This window comes from Paroedura picta, chromosome 11 (assembly GCF_049243985.1).
Source record: "Paroedura picta isolate Pp20150507F chromosome 11, Ppicta_v3.0, whole genome shotgun sequence".
NCBI classification, from domain to species: domain Eukaryota; kingdom Metazoa; phylum Chordata; class Lepidosauria; order Squamata; family Gekkonidae; genus Paroedura; species Paroedura picta.
The window spans coordinates 43,806,279-43,827,577 of NC_135379.1; the positions used below are offsets into that span (position 1 = coordinate 43,806,279).

General features: G+C 46.1%; 1 protein-coding gene across 5 annotated transcripts in view; it reads left to right on the plus strand.

Moving 5' to 3' along the window:
* ELMO1 (engulfment and cell motility 1) overlaps positions 1 to 21,299 on the plus strand; it is a 319,611-nt gene that overhangs the window by 37,304 nt on the left and 261,008 nt on the right. The gene's annotated exons all lie outside the window — the stretch shown is intronic.

Below are 21,299 nucleotides of genomic sequence, written 5' to 3' on the forward strand. Positions count from 1 at the left end.
CCTTTGGAAAAGAGTGTGAGAATTAAACAGGGATATGAACTTTGTAATGGGGAATTAGCATTCCACATTCTAAGACTAGAATTCTACCTCCGCCCTCAACTCTCTCCAAATGGTTGTCCTTGAATACTTCGTGTTTTGGAAGAATGCAGATATTTCCTGCAAAAGAAGGCAAGAGCAAGCCTTGGAACGTACATTTACGACTTCTTCCTGCAGCAAGTCCAAGGTACGTCCTGTGCTTGCACTTACAGGATTTTGTATTCCCACAAAGCATTGAAGAAGAGGGTAACCCTTATTGATTCTTAAAGGACCGCATACTTTTCCCCAAGTAGGTAAAATGAATTATTTTCAGCCTTTTAGGAGATGGCCAATCAGCAGGGCAGAGAAGGTATGTTTTGCCTCCTGAGACCCAGTTGGCTTCCCAGGGTGACGTGGGAGCAATCAATGGAGATTGGCAAAACCAGACAAAGCAATTTCACTTCCACAGCATTTCATTGGAGAAGGGGGAAGGGACTGGATTTATGAATAAACCAACGTTCAGCAACAGGGCATTGAAAAAGCATTAACTTCGGGCCGAAAGAATTTAACAGCGAAGGTTGTGTTGGTGACCTACTTAGGAGCTCATGGAAGAATGTCTTGAGATTTAAAAGGTATGCCGTCTTGAGTAGAAGGTACTGTTGCAAACCTTCAGCAAAACATAAGCGATTTTGCTCCGTTTCTTTGCCTCTGTTAATAGTGAGAAGGCTGTCATGAATAAATGGAATTGGAAAAGCTGGTTCTTCCCCTCCTGTTGCTCTTCTTACGGGGCGTGGGGTGGGAACAGGGGATGCAGCTGGCTTAATAACGGGAAAGAGGTTCAGAGTCAAGAGAACCATCTGCACTCCTGGCATTTTTTTTTCTCTTAGACAAAATGAGCCACCATCTGAAATGTGATTTATTAAAACTTCTAAAGATAAAACCAGACTCTTCCCTCCCTTCTTTTTGCAGACTATTGAATAATTCCTCACATTTCCTCCCCGCCTCCGCTCTCTGAGCTGTTTTACATATAACCCTGAATGAGGCGGTGTTGGGTTGTGCCTCTTCAGACGGCAATTGGATTTTTAAGTGCTCCTTGCATGTAGAAGCTAAGCTGCCTGGCCGGAAAAGTGCCAGGTGGAATCGGAAGAGGCCTCTTGCAGATCATGGCTGGCTGGTCATGAGAGCCAGTTTGGTGTAGTGGTTAGGAGTGCAGGACTTCTAATCTGGCATGCCGGGTTCGATTCTGTGCTCCCCCACATGCAGCCAGCTGGGTGACCTTGGGCTCAGCACTGATAAAGCTGTTCTGACCGAGCAGTGATATCAGGGCTCTCTCAGCCTCACCTCCCCCACAGGGTGTCTGTTGTGGGGAGAGGAAAGGGAAGGCAACTGTAAGCCGCTTTGAGCCTCCTTCGGGTAGGGAAAAGCGGCATATAAGAACCAACTCTTCTTCTTCTTCTCTTCATTTGTGTGTGCATTGACTACAAGGGTGAGCAGGGTGGAGGTGGCTTGGACTAAATGCAGGTTACCTTTAATGGCATAAAAATTCAAGTGATTATAGATAGCCACAATGCAGATGAACATAGGTGGTGTACACTAAAACCCGAAATACAGTCAGTCAATCAATCAATTAGTCAATCAATCAATCGATCAATCAATCAATCAATCTTTATTTTACGGCCTTTTAGACCAAAATTCAGATACACTTATAAACGAATGCAGTTTATAATAGGGGAAAGTAGTACTGAACAGGAAGTTAGAAATCTGCCGTCAGTAAAACAACATTAAAACTTTAAAAAATTAAAAGTCAATAATTAAAACAAGCATTAACTGCCTTAACTATATTACAGTATTCAAGGTGGATTAAACAGGTGCTTTTTGCTCCATGCAAATATGCAGTTTCATAGGAGCTGTGCAAAATTTGATGGTAAGGATACTTTGCTTGTCTTGGAGCAGTATCTTGATCTTTTCTTTAGGAGGGGATCTTGAGTGATAGTCCAGTATTGGTTGAATTAGAGTGTGTCGAATAGTATAATAGATGGGGCAGTACAATAAGATATGCTCTCTTGTCTCACGAGGGTGCTGTCTTAGAACGCCCCTCCAGCATAGCTGTGGGCAAAACTGAACATCTCACCTAGGCAAAGGCCCTTGAAACACAGTTGAGCATTTTTGCAAATGCAAAAAATTAAATTTTAACATTGAACAAAGTACATCGACAGTTTTAGACAGGGCATGTTCTTTTCTCATTGAGCAATGCTTTAAGGGTTTGATGATGTAGCCCTGAATCGGGATCCGTTGACTACAAAGGGCCAAGTATGGGCATGGTGGCTTGGGCTAGTGTGGGTTAGGTTGATTGTGGCAAATGCCACTCAGATGACTCCCCCTCCCACACACACACACACACACACCTCATGACGGGGTGGGATGGCAATTCTCGCGCGAGAGTCTTCCTCTTTCGAATGGCTTCTTGCACCACCCATTGCTGGCATGGAATGTGTAGGCCTGGCGTGGGGTACCAGGAAGAGGGTGGCCGTCTTGTTGGGTTACCGTCCACCCAGCTGACACCCTGCTGAGGCTGGCGGTGACGGAATGGGCATTGTGTTTCCCCAAACTTGTAGTTTTGTGGAGTTCAACGTTCATGTTGATTTCTCCTTGTCCGATGCTTCTTTAGACTTTGAGTGCCATGGCATCAATAGAACATCCTTTCCCAGGTTGTACTGGTCCCTGTGTGCATGGCAGGCCACACAATGGATCGGATCTTTTGGAGGGGTTGAATTTCAGCTGGCTTTGCCTGAGTCACACCGTCACTGCTTCCAAACAACTGGCAAATGTTTGGAGGGGGGGGGAATCACTGCGGCCGTCCATCGAAGACATCAACTGGATATGGTTTCTACCGCTCTGTGATGATTAGTTGTGAGTTGGGGGCAGGGTTTTATGTTTTTATTGTTTTTATGGTTGCCAGCAGCCACGAGCCACAGGTCAAGAGCAGCAGACTAAAAATGGAATTATAAATCAATAAAAACAAAAACAAAAAGCATCATTAAGGACAATCCATAAAATATCATTCCTCCCGGGACATTTCAGACTGCTGTTATTTTGGCACTTTATCCTGTTTTCCGGAGGTATTTCGTTTTCCATTTTGTTGGCACTTTTTGATACTTTCCCCCTCTCTTGACACATTCATGAATAGTTCGTAATTTTAAGAAGGGCTCGGTAGTGGAACAAGCAATGCAGGAGCGTGTGTCAGGGCTCGCATGGATTTTCTCCATCGGTAAAGATTAGAGGTTGCTTTTCTGGACACTCAGTATGTAGAACAGGGATTCCCAAACAGGCTTTTCCCCTCCTTTAATGGATTTGGCGACGATCTGCTCCTGTTGCTCCGCTGTCCCAAGCATGAGTGAGTTTTCTTGCAGTTTCTGTGCCTGGCGGGGTGGAGCCTGCAAGTCTACGCCCACCTCAAACCACCCTCCGTTCTGCCCCCTCAGTCCTCTTGGAGCCTGTTTCTTAATGTGGTTGGTGATGTCACTTCCAGGGGGCGTAGCAGGGAAGCGTGGCCAGCTGACCACTTCTGAGGCTCCCTGAAGCCTGAAGAATCATTTCAGGAGCTCCTTCATGTTCAAAAGGTTGAAAAGGGTTGTCTGTACTTGCACAGAAGCACTCTTTGCATGGTCAAGCCTTAACCCTGGCCCTGAAATCAAGTTGTGGCGTTGAGTTTGGCTAAGACAAACCCCTTAAAGGCTGGGAGTGAATCTAGTTCCCCAGTTAGGTCTAGACCAGTGGTCTCCATCCCATGGTCTGGGGACCGGTCCCGGTCCGTAGATCAGTCAGTAACAAGCTGCGGCTCCTCCTCGTCCTCTTCCCCAGCGCCCCCCAGTGAGCAGCGGGAAGTCAGGGATGCCCGCGGGAAAGCAAGTGGAGCAGGGGCTCAGGCGGTGGCAGGGACGTCCCTTTGCAAAAGACTACCTCCCCCTGGCCTCAGTAAAATTGTCAAGCATTGACCGGTCCCTGGTGATAAAAGGTTGGGGACCACTGGTCTGGACTACAAAAATATGCTGGTGAGAGAAAAAAAGAGAGAAAGGAAGTGGTAGCAGAGCACAGTGTGGTTGTGTGGAGGAAAATCCGGAACTAAGCACATGGCAAAGAGATTGCACAGCACTTTTACTTACGTGCTCAGAAGAGAGGGGGAAATAGCCTTTGCCACATACCACAGAGAGAGTTAGGAAAGAGAAGATCTTTAGATCTAGTACATCATCTGTGAAGAGAGAAGTGCCAGAGTTTGTGCCTTGCTGGAAGGCGCCACATCCAACCCTTCCTGTTAGCCCCAGATGTGTAGGGCCGGCTGTGGTCCCAAAAAGGGAAACCGCTTTTACACATGCCTGCTTTTATTACTGCTGAGCATAGCTCAGCAGCAAATAGGCTTGATTGTAGCTTCTTGGCCTCAGCCTTGCCGACGTTCTGTTTTTCAACAGTATTTTTGTAAGGGTTTTATTAGTCTTGTAAAATATTATTTCAGTAATAAACGGTGCCAATTAGGAACTAAAGGCGTAACGAGTTATAAACGATATACAATGTAATGAAGAAATAAAGAAACCTAAATAATTCAAACCCCTGAGCTATGTGTATATTAGCCCAAGGCTACAAACAAACTTTTCATGTCCAGGAAATGACTGCCCCCCCTCCCCCCAATCTCATATTGATTACTGTGCAGGATCAGCACTAAGCATCAAAGAAAAGTGTGTATCCAACCTTTGCTTGAAGACTTCCAGCTCAAATTGTCTCCATTTGAGTTGCAGATGGCTTGTCAAAGTGCGGAAATTCTGTTTAAAAGTTTCTGATTTACAACAAATTCTGATGTACTGTGACAGAAGGGACCTTAAGTTTTATTATACGTCCTTCCTTATTTTTCAGGTTTGGGCTGTGCCATGTTCGTAGGTCTTTATATAGGCCCCAGGAACATGAAAAACCAAGGGAATGCTTATTTTGCTGTTCTGCAGCAAATGTTGAATAAATTTCCATGTTAGGGAATAAAGCCGAGGTTGCTCTCCCCCTAAGGGGGTAGCAGGTTAATAGCTTGTGAATCTCTCCTTAGAGGCAGGGTCGCAGATCTCTGATGGCAGCAAGACTCCTTCAGTTGGTTTTACCAGCTACAGCAGTGGTTCTCAACTTTCCTAATGCCGTGACCCTTTAATACAGTTTCCCATGTTGTGGTGAGCCCCAAACATACAATTATGCAAGGGTTCTTTCACAGGAATTAAACTGAAACTGACTGATGGCGTGAAGATCCTTTGTTCATGGTTGTATATCAATTGTATAAATCAGTGGTCCCCAACCCGCGCGCCGCAGCCCGGTGCCGGGCCATGAAGGCCTTGGCGCCAGGCCGTGGCTCCCTCTCTCTGCCCCCCCCCCCCCGCAGCTTGCAGCCCGGGAAGCTTCTTACTGCAGGAGGGGGTGGAGAGGGAATCAGGGCTGTGCCCGCGCATCGCACATGCGCGGCTGAAATCGCGCATGCCCAAAAGTGCCGCGCAAGCACGATTTCGGGCACGCATGCGCAGTGAGCGGCCGCGCATGCGTGGGCAGGCAGTTGCCCTGCCGGTCCCCAGCCTCAAAAAGGTTGGGGACCACTGGTATAAATAGTATATAAATTGGTGGGCACCTTCAGGAGGATCAGCAACAGTGGTGGTACCCCCCCCCCCCGCCAAGCTGCTCACCCTGCTGCAACCCCTTGTGAAAGGGTCATTTGACCCCACAAAGTTGTCCCAGCCCCCAGGTTGAGAACCACTGAGCTACAGCCTTATCTTGACTGACATGATCTGGTCACGAATATCTTGGTTTGAGTTGCATCTCAGCTGGACTACTGCAATACAGCCTATGGGCTACCTTTGAAGACTGTTCATGAACTTGTGTTAGTACAAACTTCAGTCACAAGACTGAGGTTGGACCCAAGTTATTGGACACCTCTCATGCATACCAGATTGGCTACAGTGGCTGCTTGTTTGCTTCTGAACACAATTCAGAGTGTTGGTGATTCCTTTTAAAATTTTCAATGGTTTGAAGCTGGTGAGGAGGCACCAGGATGTTTAAGAGAACCCATGTGAACCTACCTGTTAGTTCACATCTTCTGCCGAGGCACCAGAGTAAGAGACATTCAGAGTAATATGAAAGGTCCGTCTCTACTCCTGCATTCTGGGCCTCCTGCATATCACTGGGAAAGCTGGTTCTTGCCTGGAAAGATTGAGGAAGTTATTGCCTGTAAACACGGAAAGGTCAAATATGCAGTGCATAGGAGCAAGGCCTTTTCACTGGCGGCTCCTTAGTTGTGAAGCTCCTCTAGCTTCTTGCTTCACATTGCTTCTTCCCAGGCCCACGTGCCTGTTCAAAAATGTTCTGCTTTCTCAGACTTTCAGAGGATCTCCTTTCCTTTTCTTATTCCTATACTATTTTTTAAGAACTCATTATTCATCTCTCTGATGTATAATGCTGTTGATTCGTTTAATGAGCTTTTATTGGTTCTTATGTGAGCTGTCTCGGTTGAGGACTATGTAAAGCGCATTTAAAAAAAAATACTTCACTTGTCCAGAAAATCTAATTGCTTGCTGTCGGGAAGAACGTGTCAAAAGTGACTCTTCCCCAGAGGAATGGGGATTAGTTGGAGGTGAGGGCTTTTTTGGTGGCTAAAGACCTTAGGCTTCCCACAGCGGCAGAACAAGCAAAACACCTCAGGTGGCGCTTTTCCTGACATATGTATTCATTCGTGTTACTTATAATCCACCTTTGTCACGGAGAGTCAAGACAGATTACACTCTGAGTTTTTACAATCTGGGGCCATTGTACTGGCCTCAAGGCTGGAACAGCTGAGCTGGATGGGGAGTATTAGGAAGATTACACCAGTATCTTGACATTGTCTTTTACTGTTTTGATACTGTTTAATGTTTTATCGGGGACTTTGTAGGTTATATTGTGTTTCTCTGATTTATATTGTAAGCCACCATGAGACGACTTTTGCCGTGAGTGGCGGGGTATGAATGAATGAATGAATGAATGAATGAATGAATCAAGCAAGCAAGCAAGCAAGCAAGCAAGCAAGCAAGCAAGCAAGCAAGCAAGCAAGCAAGCAAGCAAGCAAGCAGAGTAGGTCAACACGCTCATCAGTCCGGGCATCCAATGAACAGTGCTAATAGACTTTGGACTGCAGCGCTGAAACAGCAGACACAATGCAATGATGCACTAAATGGTGCAGAAATTACATTGAAGGATTGTACATGCAACAACAGTATTATGTAGTAATATACACTGTAGTGTAGGCTACAGTCCCTTCCCCTTTACCAAAACAACTTTCTGAATCATCTAGTTCAGGGGTAGTCAAACTGCGGCCCTCCAGATGTCCATAGACTACAATTCCCATCAGCCCCTGCCAGTGAATGCTGGTAGGGACTCATGGGAATTATAGTCTATGGACATCTGGAGGGCCGCAGTTTGACTACCCCTGATAGTTCAATCTTTCTCAACCAGTGTTTGTGAAACCCAGGGGTTTCTTGATGGTGCTGGAAGGGTTTTCTGAATAGGTGGGTGTTAACTAATTTTTATGTATTTTAAAATATTTGTTAGACATTTATCTGGTGATATGACCATATATGGTAATGTTGACCTACCCCCCCCCTCCCCGATGGCCGTTGATGGGCCTGGAGAGGGTGGGAGGGGCCCCTAGGCATAGGCACAGCTATACTTCCCAACCGTAGTCTGTACGATCGCGCCACTTCTGGGGCTTCTCCAATCCTGAAATATGTTTCAGGGGTTTCTCAAAGGTAAAAAAGTTGAGAAAGGCTGATCTAGTTTCATAAAGTGCAGAGATCAGTCAAATTAAATCTTTAATAATTCCCATTGTCGGGAAGGGACATATATAAGCCTAATAAATATACAACTACATTTCCAAATCTTTCTCAAGAGCAATTACTGGAGCTCTTATGATTAATTTTTAAATATTTAAACACTTGAAAGTCTGCGACTTAAATTAATGTTCAGCACAAGCAGTTTTTCAACGTTATTATTAAGGTTTGTAGTCTTGTGGCTAGGGTTAACGGTACGCGGAATACATTTTGTGTCTACGTCTAGGAAAATCTGTTAAAAATTTAGCCTGCCTTTCAGTATTTGTGGGTTTTTGAGATTGTTGCAATGTATGGTAGAGTTTTAAAAGCTGGGTTTGGATTTTGATGGTTTTGTGCATCAGAACTATGAACCTAGCAGACTTCAGAAATCACACACGTTATTATGGGTGTGTGTGGAATTCATAGATTAGTTCAGCTGTGGGTTAGGCTGCCTAAGGACGTGGTGAGCTTCTCCTCACTGGTGGCCTTTAAGCAGTGGCTGGACAGATGCTTATCACAGGGGCTTTAGGTTGATCCTGCATTGAGCAGGCAGTTGGATTATCCAAACCTGATTCTAAACATAAATGGGCTTAGCATAGTTCCACTAGCCTTGTGCAACATACAGCACTTCGCTCCCTATATAGTAGACTGCCGTTTTATTTGGGCAAGAATTTGTGCAAGCAGAAAAGCAAACAGGGATACAATACATTTGTCTTGGTACAAGGAAGTATGACAGTCTTTTCTTGCATGTGGTGCGGTGGTGGCCAAACGGTGGCTCTCCAGATGTCCATGGACTACAATTCCCATGAGCCCCTGCATGGACATCTGGAGGGCCACCGTTTGGCCACCCCTGCCAAGGGGAAATTTTGCTCAGGGTCCAACTCACGATGATCAGTGTTAGAACTTGGGGAAAAGCTTTGTGCAGCCCTCGTCTGAACTCGTCTGAGTGTCCGTGTCTGCAGAATTCTGGCAGGTGATACCAAAATCTGGGGCTGGCCTCCTGAGATCAAACAGCCATGTGTGCAAACAAAGGAAGGGCTCATAGTGAATACTGGGTCTACAAAGGACATAGTTTTCTATTTTTATTTATTTTATTTATTTTTACTTGTATACCGCCCTCCCTGAAGGGTCAGGGTGGTTTACAGGAAACAGGAAAAAGATACAGATAACATATGGTAACAACTGGTGATATAACAACAATAACATTATAACAACCATAACAATAACATGAGGGAATAACGGGACTGCAAAGAGCCTCAGCTCAACTCTTACTGAGACCCAGTGGGTTGTGTAGATTCACAACAGTCCTAGTAGGAGGGGGTGTGGGCCTTGGGAGCCAATTGGAAGTGATGGCAGAGGAACTATTCTAATGGCGGCTTTCCAGGGTCTCTGGCTTGATACTTTCAGCTTAACTACTGCTTGCTCCTTATAGCTGGTGATGCTGGAAATTGCTACCATGCTCTCCAAGCAAACCGGATGCTCCACCATTGAGCTGTGGCCCTTCCTTGCACACTTTCCTAGGACTATGATCCGTTGAATGGAATGGCTCCTATTTCTATATTTGCTCTTGGATCAGTTGGATCAGTTAGGGCGATCCAATGAACACGAGTGCGTCTTGTTTCCCCCTTCTTTGAAGTTGGACAACTGCTTCTCTGGAAAAGCACAAAACATTGGGTGTGGCTTTTTGCCGTTTCAGTTTTGGTGCTCTTGATGTTTGATTTTTTTTTTCTTAAATGCTACTCTGTGCCCAAGGGACACTTAATTGCTGCCCTGGCTTGTAAAAGTTTGTCACTGCAATTCCGCAGTGGGTGGGACTCTGTAATTCTACATGGTACAGATAACAGGGCACAGTTGGGGTTGCAAATTAGGCTGCTTTAATTAACTGCTGTGAACGGATTCCTTGGTTTTGCAGTCAAAGTGCTACTCCACCATTGTGGCGTACATTAAAAATTGAGCTGAAGGAGGATGAAAGAGCCTCAAAAATATCATATCTGGGATACTAGGGGAAGAATGCTCTAAAATAATGTTAGAGTTTGGTTTTGTTACATGTGTGTTTTTCTGTTTGTATCAGACCATCTTCTGATGCTCCGATGAAGTGGATGATGTACGCGTTTGGGTACATAATAGGATTGCCAGCTGTCCTCCTACCATGTTTGACCTCTCACTGTCAACCCCCTTGAGCTGCATTGCCCCTTGATAGGCCAACTGGGTAGAAAAGAAGTGAGAAATCACTGTTGCCATTCCTGGAATGAACCAGGAAGTGATTTCAAGCTGTTCTAGGTTTCTGGGGGGGGAACCCTATGGTAAAAACACAGTTTCTGCTGAATCCTAGAGTGGTGTAGCTTCACTTCCTGGTTAAACTGAGAAATAATGTCATGCTGTTGCTGTGTGATTGCCAGGACAGGGCCCCCCTATCTCCCAGCCTTCAAGTCTCCATCAACTAGCAACCTCTCATACACAGGACCCTTGCAGCTATCACAGATCTGTTATGTCACCTGTACTATATCCTGTTAGTAAGTTTTAAGGTTGTGTTCAGTGAGAAGTATACAGAACTGGAAAGAAGAGCTGGATTTGGAGCCAATGAGCTGACAGAGAAGGAAGGGGGGTATCCACTTTGACCACCCTCAAAAGGCTTTTCTGAGGATCACGGGGTCTGTATGTATTGAAGCCATGTCAAAGAGAAGCTGTAGTAGGGAGGCAAACTGTGTGAGATGGAGTGAAACAGCTGGCCGGATCCAGTTGCTGGAGCTTTCGGAGGGGTCAACTCAGCTTTCTCTGCCTTTTTTAGTATATGGCAGGAAAAGATGTATGTTTGAGGTGGCCTTGAGATCTGCACACTCGCTAACCATTCTGCTTGCTCAAGACCTCTGCATGTCTCTGCTTAAACAGGTGCCAGCCTTGACAATAAGCCTCCGTTTCAGTATTCTGCGTAGCCTCACGAGCGTGCTTTAATCGTGCCTATCCATTAGATCTGAGTTTAGTTTTGTGGCTAGGAAACTGCAGGTCTGCACCCTTCGCCTGCTTTCAGATTGCTTCTAAATTCTCGGGAGCCACAAGCAAAGATGCTAATCCTCCTTGGGTTGATGATGTGGAAACAGAATGAGTCAAACGCGGCAGTGCCGTTACTTGGCTTTAATGCTAAGAAAATGAGACTCGTCTGAGACTTTCTATTGTCGCTTCCATTTTAGTCGCTTTAGTTATCCATTTTAATGCCTGCCTTTTCTCTTGATCCTCTTCAGCCTCTGTGGCATAGTTCTGCTACTTAACATATGCCAGAGGTCATGAAGGCTTTTTACGGGCTGTAGATGTCCCTGAGTAACACTTGTCTAGCATCAGGCACTATTCTTCAGTGTGAGGTATGAAATTTGTGTGCGCAGAACAAGGGGTTAACTTCTTTTGGAGCAACATATTCACTCTTGGCCTAGGGCACCAGCACTCACTTTGCAGAGCCAGTTTGGTGTAGTGGTTAGGAGTGTGGACTTCTAATCTGGCATGCCAGGTTCGATTCTGCACTCCCCCACATGCAGCCAGCTGGGTGACCTTGGGCTCCCCACGGCACTGATAAAGCTGTTCTGACCAAGCAGTGATATCAGGGCTCTCTCAGCCTCACCCACCTCACAGGGTGTCTGTTGTGGGGAGAGGAAAGGGAAGGCAACTGTAAGCCTCTTTGAGACTCCTTCGGGTAGAGAAAAGCAGCAAAGGAGAACCAACTCCTCCTCCTCCTTCTTCATCTTCTTCTTCTAGCAAATTGTCCCCAACCAAAACAGCCACACGGATTTTATATGCTTCCCTCTTTTTCCTGCCTCAACTTTACTATCTCCTCCTCTGCCTCCGTTCACTCTTCTGCTTTCCCACTTTCTCCAAGATGTCCCCTCTTTGCTTTTTCCTTCCAATATCTTTGATGCCACCAAAGTCCCCCCCCCCCCCGATGGTTGTGTCGCTGCTGCTCATAACTGGTCCGGCACTGTTTCTGGTGCCCTTTGTAGAAACCGGTCTGCTCTGTCCGAGCTGCAGACCAAATCCCTGAAGCCTGAATGCAGAAGACACACAGGTGACATGTAGAGGGCGAGAGTTAAGGGCTTTTTAGGAATGGATCTGGGAGGCAGGATGCAGCAGCCGCTACACGATCCCTTCGTGGTGTGGGTGTGTGCAAGCTACTCACCTGCCACTCACCTGCCAGTAGTGTTATTTGCACACTGCTCCCTCTTGTGTGCCTTTGAGATTGCCCTTTACTAAAAGAAGTGAAAGCTGAGAAGGGGGATACGGAACCTGAGAAGCAGAGATGGCCTGACCACGAGACCTGTTTGGGTAGGCTTGAGGTCAAGGGCTGTGGGCATCTGCCCCTGCTTTGGACCTCCTGGGGTCTGGCCATTGACCTGAGCTCTGGAAATTTCTGCTCCCAGAGACCCCAGATCTTAAATTTATCTTAAGACTTTCACTGTGTGAACATGAGCACGTGAAGCTGCCTTATACTGAATTACAGCGGGTGTTGTCTGCTTAGGCTGGCAGTGGCTCTCTAGGGCAGCCTTTTTCAACCTTTTGACTGTGGAGGAGCCCTTGAAATAAATGTTCAGGCTTTGAGGACCCCCGGAAGTGATGTCAGCTGGCCACACATTCTTGCCACGCCCCCTAGAATTGCCATGTCACCGGAAGTGACATCACCACCTTTGTCCTCCTTTTTCTCCCTCTCCATGACTTTACTACTACTACAGTGGCTCTGCCTCATGTTGGCTTGAACGAATGGCAGGAGCTGAGAAGACAGCCCAGACCCCCCATACCATGACCCAACTGACTCCTCCCCTTTTATTTTTACACTCACGGCTGAGTCCATTGAGGTAGAAGAGGAAAGGCCACAGACCCCCTCCAGAGCTCCATGAACCCCCAGGGAATCCGTTCTCTAGAGCAGGGGTAGTCAACCTGTGGTCCTCCAGATGTTCATGGACTATAATTCCCATGAGCCCCTGCCAGCGTTTGCTGGCAGGGGCTCATGGGAATTGTAGTCCATGGACATTTGGAGGACCACAGGTTGACTACCCCTGCTCTAGAGTCTCAGCTTGGTATTGTGGAGCGGAGTGGTGGCCTCTACTCTGGAGAACTGGGTTTGGATTCCCACTTCTCCATATGCAGCTGGCTGTGTGACCTTGGGCCAATCACAATTTTCTCAGAGCTCTCTCAGCCGCACTCACTTCATAGGGTGCCTGTTGTGAGGAGAGGAAGGGAAGGTGATGGTAAGCCACTTTTAGACTCCTTTGGGTTGTAAAAAAATGGGTACCAAAAACCCAGCTCTTCTTCTTCTTCAGGCATTCTTATCACTTACACTCTGATCATTACCAGAGATGCCAAAGATTGGACCTGGGACCTTCTGCGCGCCAAGAAGATGCTTCTACTCCTGAGCCGTAGCATTGGCCAAGCTTGTTATCGTGCAGGCTTGTGTCTGCACAGTCTGAATCACCAGAGGGCTTCCTTTCTAGCTTGGCAGCACCTCTGGTTTCCTGAATTTCCACAACTTCCTGCATTGTGCGCTGGTAGAGCTGGCCATCGGAAGAGCAAGCAGCCCAGAAGGAAAATGGAATCCCAGCTTGTCCATTGGCTGACTTGGGTGGGTAGGTGGTGGTGTGTCAATGGGCCCAGTTTGCTTATGCGATTCTGTGTAGCAGTTTGGCCAACTGATAGGGAATCAGGGAGCAGGGAGTGACTAGGCTGGTGGGTGGCTGGGTGAGCAAACATGTCTGAGTTTTTGCACTTTGCATTTGTGTGATGGAGTGAGTGCCTGCTGACCATGTCTGCATGTGGTGGGAACAGAGGCAAGGATAACCCTTGAACCCAGCCTGGAGGGTCTGCAGCACAGAGTCTGTGAGCCCGCCACTGACAGCCGATGTGACCTCTGAATCTACTTCTGTGCTCCTGAAAGTGCTTTTCAGTCCTAGTTATATATTCATAGAATCAAAGAATCATAGAGTTGGAAGGGGCCATACAGGCCATCGAGTCCAACCCCCTGCTCAATGCAGGATCAGCCCTAAGCATCCAAGAAAAGTGTATATCCAACCTTTGCTTGAAGACTGCCAGCTCAAATTGTCTCCAACATTTGAGTTGCAGATGGCTTGTCAAAGTGCGGAAATTGTGTTTAAAAGTTTCTGATGTACAACAAATTCTTGCTCCTGTGATGGGATTTGACAGAGGAGGATAAAGCCCGGTTTTTGACCTTCAGCCTGATTTGAATTATAGGCAGAAGCGAGGGGGGTGGGGGGGGGTCTCAGCTGGGGAAGCCATTTGAGTAGAAAAGCTCATGCTTTAAAGAGCAGCGGATCCTTGAATTAAGCATGTTTTGCATTCAGAACTGATCACTTGAGCCTTTAACCTCTGACCCTTTTTTTGAAAGGGAAAGGTACCTGCTATTTCTTAAATGGCTTCAAAGGACAACTGGTATTTTAATTGACTGACATTAGCCTTCTCCCTGTGTCTAGGAACAGTAGCTGACTTTAAAAAAAAAAAGGCAATTTGCCACAATTTGTGGGGAATTCTTTTCTAAAATTTAGACACATACACAAATAGTATTTGAACTTTCTAGGACGTCTCCTCTCTGGATCTAAGATTGCAGAGATTTGTGTCCATATGTGTAGAGCTCAGAAGTTGCATGATAAATTGTTTTTCTCTATACCTCCCTGTTCCACATGAAATTTTGTAATCTCCCCCCTGTCCCAAACTTAATAAATTAAAGTAGGTTCGGGATCAGGCGCGTGGTTTTATTTTAACAAGGGATGAAGTCTAAATCCCTCTGAGCTACCTTTGTTCACCATGTTCTCTGGAGTGTATGAATCAGCCCCTTTATTGCTAGAGTTCAAGCATTTCCAATTGGCTCTGTTGTTTTTTTTTTAAGTCCAAAAAGTGTGCAAAAGCTACAGAATGTTTGATCTAGGTTGCTTTAGGAGTCTGTATAAGATGAAGGCTTTGGAAATCTCTCTTGTCTTCTCTTTAAGGCTTGAACAAGTGGGTTTTATGTATGTGTGTGTGTGGCTCATTCTGGCTGCTGGCACTGGTGTTGGGATATTAAAAAGTCCTGGCCAAGTGAACAGAAACCTCACAGAGGCATGCACTGTCCAGATGAGAACATTTAACAATTCCCCACTGGCCCCAGAAGATGACTGAAAATGGGTGTAGAAATTTATGCCCATAGGAGAGTCCAGCGTTGTGTGAGCAGATGTCATCCCCAGGAGTGTGTGTGTGTGTGTGTGTGTGTGTGTGTGTGTGTGGAGGCTGTGTTGGCAGGCCGTTTTTCACAAAATTAAGCGAGGCTGTGGGAGCTGGCTGTGCGGTCTGCCGTGCTTACAGGGCTTGTGTTCTGTAATAAGGAACATTCCTTCAAAAGAAGACATCTGAAAGATCTGGAGGACACGGCCCTCTTGGTGGGATGTGAGTTGAAAGCAAAGAGGAGGGAAATGTCCCAATGTTTGTGTCTGTCTTGTGATTTTCCTTGCGGGGAATTATACATAGGCTCAAGAACATTTCTCTTGAGGGTTGTCAGTAGCTTTAAATTACTAAACTTGGTGAAAAGGCCCTGTCGTGTTGCAGGCCAGATAGGCTGATAGGCTCTACTAGGTCGGGGGTGGCCAAACTGTGGCTCTCCAGATGTCCATGGACTACAGCTCCCACGAACCAGCAGGGGCTCATGAGAACTGTAGTCCATGGACATCTGGAGAGCCACAGTTTGGTCACTCCTGTACTAGGGTTTTATCTGGCAGTGCCCCAGCAGTGGAAGGGCAAGGTAGATTGTGTGACTGGTAGCTAAGCAGATATCTGTCACAGATGTGTGGCATCAGGGGGAGACCTGGGATGCTCAGCACTCTCTACTGAGCCCTTCATAGTATAAATAAAAATAACATGACAGGGCGTGGCAGATTTTATGCCTCTGGAAACAACTTAATCCCCACCCCACCAGACTTGGGAATTCTCAAGCACAAGATGGTGGTTTGCTGAGTGGATCTAGTCACAAAATGGCGGGCGGGGTACAATTGCAGTTGCTCAGAGCAGATTGGCAGTGCCTGTTGGGGGGAAACTTTGCTGCTCCCCCCCCCCCATTATAGCTATCCTTGAGGTTGTATGAGTGTGTGTGTGGGGGGAGTTGAGACCATTCTATCTTTCCTGATCAGACCAAGAGAGAAATTGTGTGCAATGAAGGAAGAAGAGAGGTGAATGAGGAAGAGCGTTGGTGCTCATCCAGAACAAAGGTGCATAGATGAGTTCTTTTCCTCCTCCTTTCCACAAAAGCTATCGTAGCTGTAATGGAAAGGATGAGAACGTGAATGCAGTAGTATTGGAGGAGGGACTCCATGTTCATAATCTGAAAATACCACCAGGTGAAGGGCAGTATAGAAGTCGAATGAATGAATGAATGAATGAATGAATGAATGAATGAATGAATGAATGAATGAATGAATGATTTTCCCTGTAGGACAACGCCGGGGCAGAGTTTGACTTGTGGACTGATGGCAGAGTTAACACGAGACCAAAAGGTTATGTTAGAATCATAGAGTTGGAAGGGACCTCCTGGATCATCTAGTCCAACCCCCTGCACTATGCAGGACACTCACAACCCTATCGCTCATGTTATCATTAACTGATGATATAAGTCAACTTCATTCACTAGCCAGGGCTTTCTATTTGCTTACTGTACTTAAATCTTCGTAGCTCTTTTAAGGTTTAGAATTTCCCTCAGAAGTGATAGTATTTCTTTAAAATTCTCAATGTTTCTTCTGAATCTGCCTTTTATGTAAGTTCCAATGGTGGGCTGCGAACATGCGGCTCTTTAGAATCATAGAATCATAGAGTTGGAAGGGGCCATGCAGGCCATCTAGTCCAACCCCCTGCTCAACGTAGGATCAGCCCAAAGCATCCTTAAGCATCCAAGAAAGGTGTGTATCCAACCTTTGCTTGAAGACTGCCAGTCTATATAGCCGTGTGCCTGCTTCTCCTCCCCACCCTTACTCTCATGTGCGCCCTTTGCACGCCGTATCCCGCCCACCGCCCACTGCAACAATAGTGGCCTGAGGTGAGTCTTGCCCGCATTTTCTTCCCATGAACCACTGTCCCCTGTAAAGCAGACTGACTTATAGAATCAGATTTAACCGATAACGGACAGCTTGCAAATTTATTATTGAACAAAATTTCATACAAGCAACAGGGGAGTTATGTTTTTCTGCTGTCCTCCTCAAGATTAACTCGGAAGAACAAGAGGGGCTAGAACTGGGTTGTAAAAGCATCTCCGAGGGAGGATCCCATAAGGACTAAACCCCTGCTGATTATTTGGAGAGCAATCTTAGAAGTGAAGAAAGAAAGGTTCAAGCATTTTACTCCCAATTGCTGGCCACTGCTCAATGACCTTCCGCCCATCCCTGACATTTAGTACTTTCACCAGGATGGTGGCTGGATATAAGGACCCTGGGCTCCCCATTAGGTTCCGACTGTGTTCCTAGTTCCCAGAATATCAGATATTCCCAGAACCCTTCAACTCGTAAATCAGGTAGAAATGTTACAATGTTTTGACTATTACAAGGCATGTAATGATTGCTTTGCGAATACGATTAGCAAAATGTGGAATTGTGACAAAGCAGCTGCAAACATAAATAAATCTTAACATAGCTGTTAGGAGCGAAAGGAATATGGCCTTTAGAAGTGGAACATGTAGGTTAGCTGAACTGTAGTGAAATGGAGAAAGTTCCTGGCTCCCCCCTTTACAGGCAATCATTGCATTGTCATTTTATTGCGAACTTGTGATTTCATCTTTTATTTTTGTATTATCACTTTATAATTGAGCTGCTTTGCCTGAAAGTCGTTTTTGTCATCTTCTTCGGCCTAAATAAACTGGATGAAAGCATTGCTAATACAATAGCCAGGTTAAAGCATGATGTGAATTTCTGTCGAGGATAAACTTTACTCCTCTTTTCTAAATACTGGGTGAGTATTGTTTTCATGCAATGAGCCTTTGTTAAATGACAGTGTATATAAACAGTTTATGGACTGGATATACATGCTGAGTGCACAAATCCGGTTGCTTTGCTCATTGCTGAGATTCCCTGCGATGGTTATTATAAAGTAATAAAAAGCTGCCATAACAAATGCTTTCCCCCCACAATCATGTAAATATCCCAGAAAGACGAACCGTTGTGTCTTAATAATTTCTCATATATACACCTGAGATCCATTTGGAAGCCTTAAAGGCTACCCCCGGGGAAGCGATTTCCTGCCAAGAGCATTTTCTTCCGCCCCACGCTTCATGCTTACTACCTAATAAAATCGCATCTTCCACCGAAATGAAGGCCACACATACAGGAGCTGCACGCATGCATAAAAATGCATGTGGGACTCTCAATAGGAGCTCTTCAACAACACCAAAATGGCCTCATGTACTTCTCCCTTCTTGTATCCCTCTGCAGCTGCCCTTCTTCATCCTGGCCCTGGAAATTAATATGTGAATTCATTTGTGGGGGGCTGCCGTAGCCCTGAGGGCTAGCTTTCTGTTTCTTAGTTTTTGTTCCCATGGTTGAAATAACCTGGCAAATGTTGATGCTTCACTTTTGGATGGTTCAGAACAGGGGTGGTCAAACTGCGGCCCTCCAGATGTCCATGGACTACAATTCCCAGGAGCCCCTGCCAGAATGCTGGCAGGGGCTCATGGGAATTGTAGTCCATGGACATCTGGAGGGCCGCAGTTTGACTACCCCTGGTTTGGAAGCATCTCTCTGACAGTTTCCTGATCTGATCCACGCTAGTAAGGCAGAAAACAGCCTGTTAGCTAAAGTCGCAGTCACAGGTTTAAAAAGTGACTTTTGTTAACAGACCCTTGGCTGGTTTTGTCAGTGTGGTAGCAGCATCCACATTAAGAATTCTTGATAATTGTTGCTCAAGAGTACAAACCGGTGTGTCCCTACTCCCGTCTATTAATAGCCTTCTCGGTGGCATTAATGTCATTTGCGTGAGTCATTCTTTCTGTCTTGCACCTGGTGTTTTAGGAAAGCAGACCTTCTATTGGTTTATCCAAAAAGTCAGGTAGCATAATGGCAAAATTGCCAGGAATCTGAGATCCAGGGATATCCAGGCACGTTCTCCTTGGTGTGGGAGTCGTTTTGTAGGCAGAGAATAATCCGTTCAGTGCCTAACTGACTTGAACAATTTCTGTCTTTGGTTTCCCCAGATCGCTCCTTATGGCAAACGTAGTAACCAAAATTGGTTGAAATAGAGGCCAGAATAACAGGGCAAAAGAAGAAACCATTTGTAAGACTTTTGTGAAACGTTGGGGTTTCATGAGAACCCTGGAAGGAGCCAATCAAAAGGGTCCTGGTTGTTAACCCGCCTCCCCTCCCAAACAAACTTTCTAGAAATCTTGGGTATTTTGCCATTCCTCTCCTCATATATGGGCAGGGATGTAAAAATGTTCATCTGTAGTCTTCTGTGGGCCCCAGTAGTGGGGGGACTTGAGCTCTGCCTCAACCTGGGTGCTTGTCAAAACTTTTTGGATGATGATGGTGAGCGGGTGCCTACACTTTGTCCTTGGGAACTGTAAACATGACATGACCTATGCACATTGGCAAGGGCTGATTAAGCATCTTCTCAGTCCCCCTCCCTTCTTTCACTTCTCTGGGAGAAGCAGTAGGTGGTCATGCTAATATCAGGGCAAATGACTGTCCAAAGGTTTGACTTTTGGCCATCATGACGTGATTTTTGCCTTCTTCTGATGTCCAGAAGAAGAAACGGAGAGGGGTGTGTGCTAGAGGGGATTTACAGTTGTGTGCTTCGGGGCCTGGAAAGGCCGTGGCAGAAAGCACAACCCTACAAAAGGGATCTTCTTACACCTTTTCCCTGCAACACTACCAGGTTCCTTACCAAGTTACAACACTCCCCCCCACATACACACCAGAAGGCATCGGCCCCCCAGGAAGCTCTCAATTGCCGACTTCAGTTGAAAACTTTATTTTTGAAACGCCTCTTGCTGTGCGAGCCTTCCCAGAGCAGCATTAAGCAAACAGTGATTTCTCTCGAGCGCGACAGCAAAACGCAGCTGCTGGGAGAACAGCTTTGGCGAAGAAACTGGGCCTGGACCGATTAAGAGCCTCTTCAGGGCTTCACCAGCATCTGCAGCATTCCTTGAAGAGCCTCCATGCCACTTAGCGGTTCCGGCGAGGTTTCTTCCAATGACTTTGCCATGTGGGTGTGTATAGATAATGTAGCACATGAGTGCTTATAATGAACGGCCGAGGGTCCAGAGCAGGGGTAGTCAAACTGCGGCCCTCCAGATGTCCGTGGACTACAATTCCCAGGAGCCCCCTGCCAGCGAATGCTGGCAGGGGGCTCCTGGGAATTGTAGTCCATGGACATCTGGAGGGCCGCAGTTTGACTACCCCTGGTCCAGAGGGTCCACGTAGATAACTTAAGGGAAATCTCTCTCCTTTGCAGGAGATGTACCGGAAATGATTAACCAGATAGGATCTATTAACATCATTCCAAAAATAATGAATGGCGTATGATATTATATATGTGGAATGAGACTGTGTTTATTTATTTCCGTTATTTGTCGTCCGCCTTGCTCACAGGGATTCTAGGAGGACTGCACATGGTGAGTCAAAGCAATCGACAAAATAGGCTGGGAGGGCAGGTCCTTTACCTGGAGATGCCGGGGACTGAACCTGGGACTTTCGGCAGGCTGAGCATATGCTCCACCACTGAGCCATGACCCCTTTTGAGTGTTAAGTGAGATACTTCCATTAGATTTTTTCCCCCTTGTCAGGTCACAGTTGATTTATGGAAACCACTTGTGGTTTTTGAAGGCAAGAGGTGATCAGGGGTGGTTTGCCTTTGGCTCCCTCCGTGCAGTGACCCTGTAGGATAGGACAGCTTAGACGAAGAATCAGAGTTGGTTCTTATATGCTGCTTTTCTCTACTCGAAGGAGTCTCAAAGCAGCTTACATTTGCCTTTCCTTTCCTCTCCCCACAACAGACACCCTGTGAAGGAGGTGAGGCTGAGAGAGCCCTGAGATTACTGCCCGGTCAGAACAGCTTTATCAGTGCTGTGATGAGCCCAAGGTCACCCAGCTGGCTGCATGTGGAGGAGCGCGGAATCAAACCCAGTTTACCAGATTAGAAGTCCGTACTTCTGACCACTACACCAAGCTGGCTCTTAGAAAAAGATTATAAGAACAACAAAGTACAGACATCTTATATCCTTCAATATAGGATTACATTAGTCAATATTGATACATCATTATTTTACTTTTGCTCTAACCAAATTAAGTCTTGTCTACCCTCTAATCATTAGTAACTTTTCATTATATTGTACATCGTCAAAGACCTATATTCTTTAATCTTTAAATCCACATGTCCATCTCTTTTTCCCTTCCCTGTAAAAAGTCAGTTAGAGGTTTCCACTGTGTCACA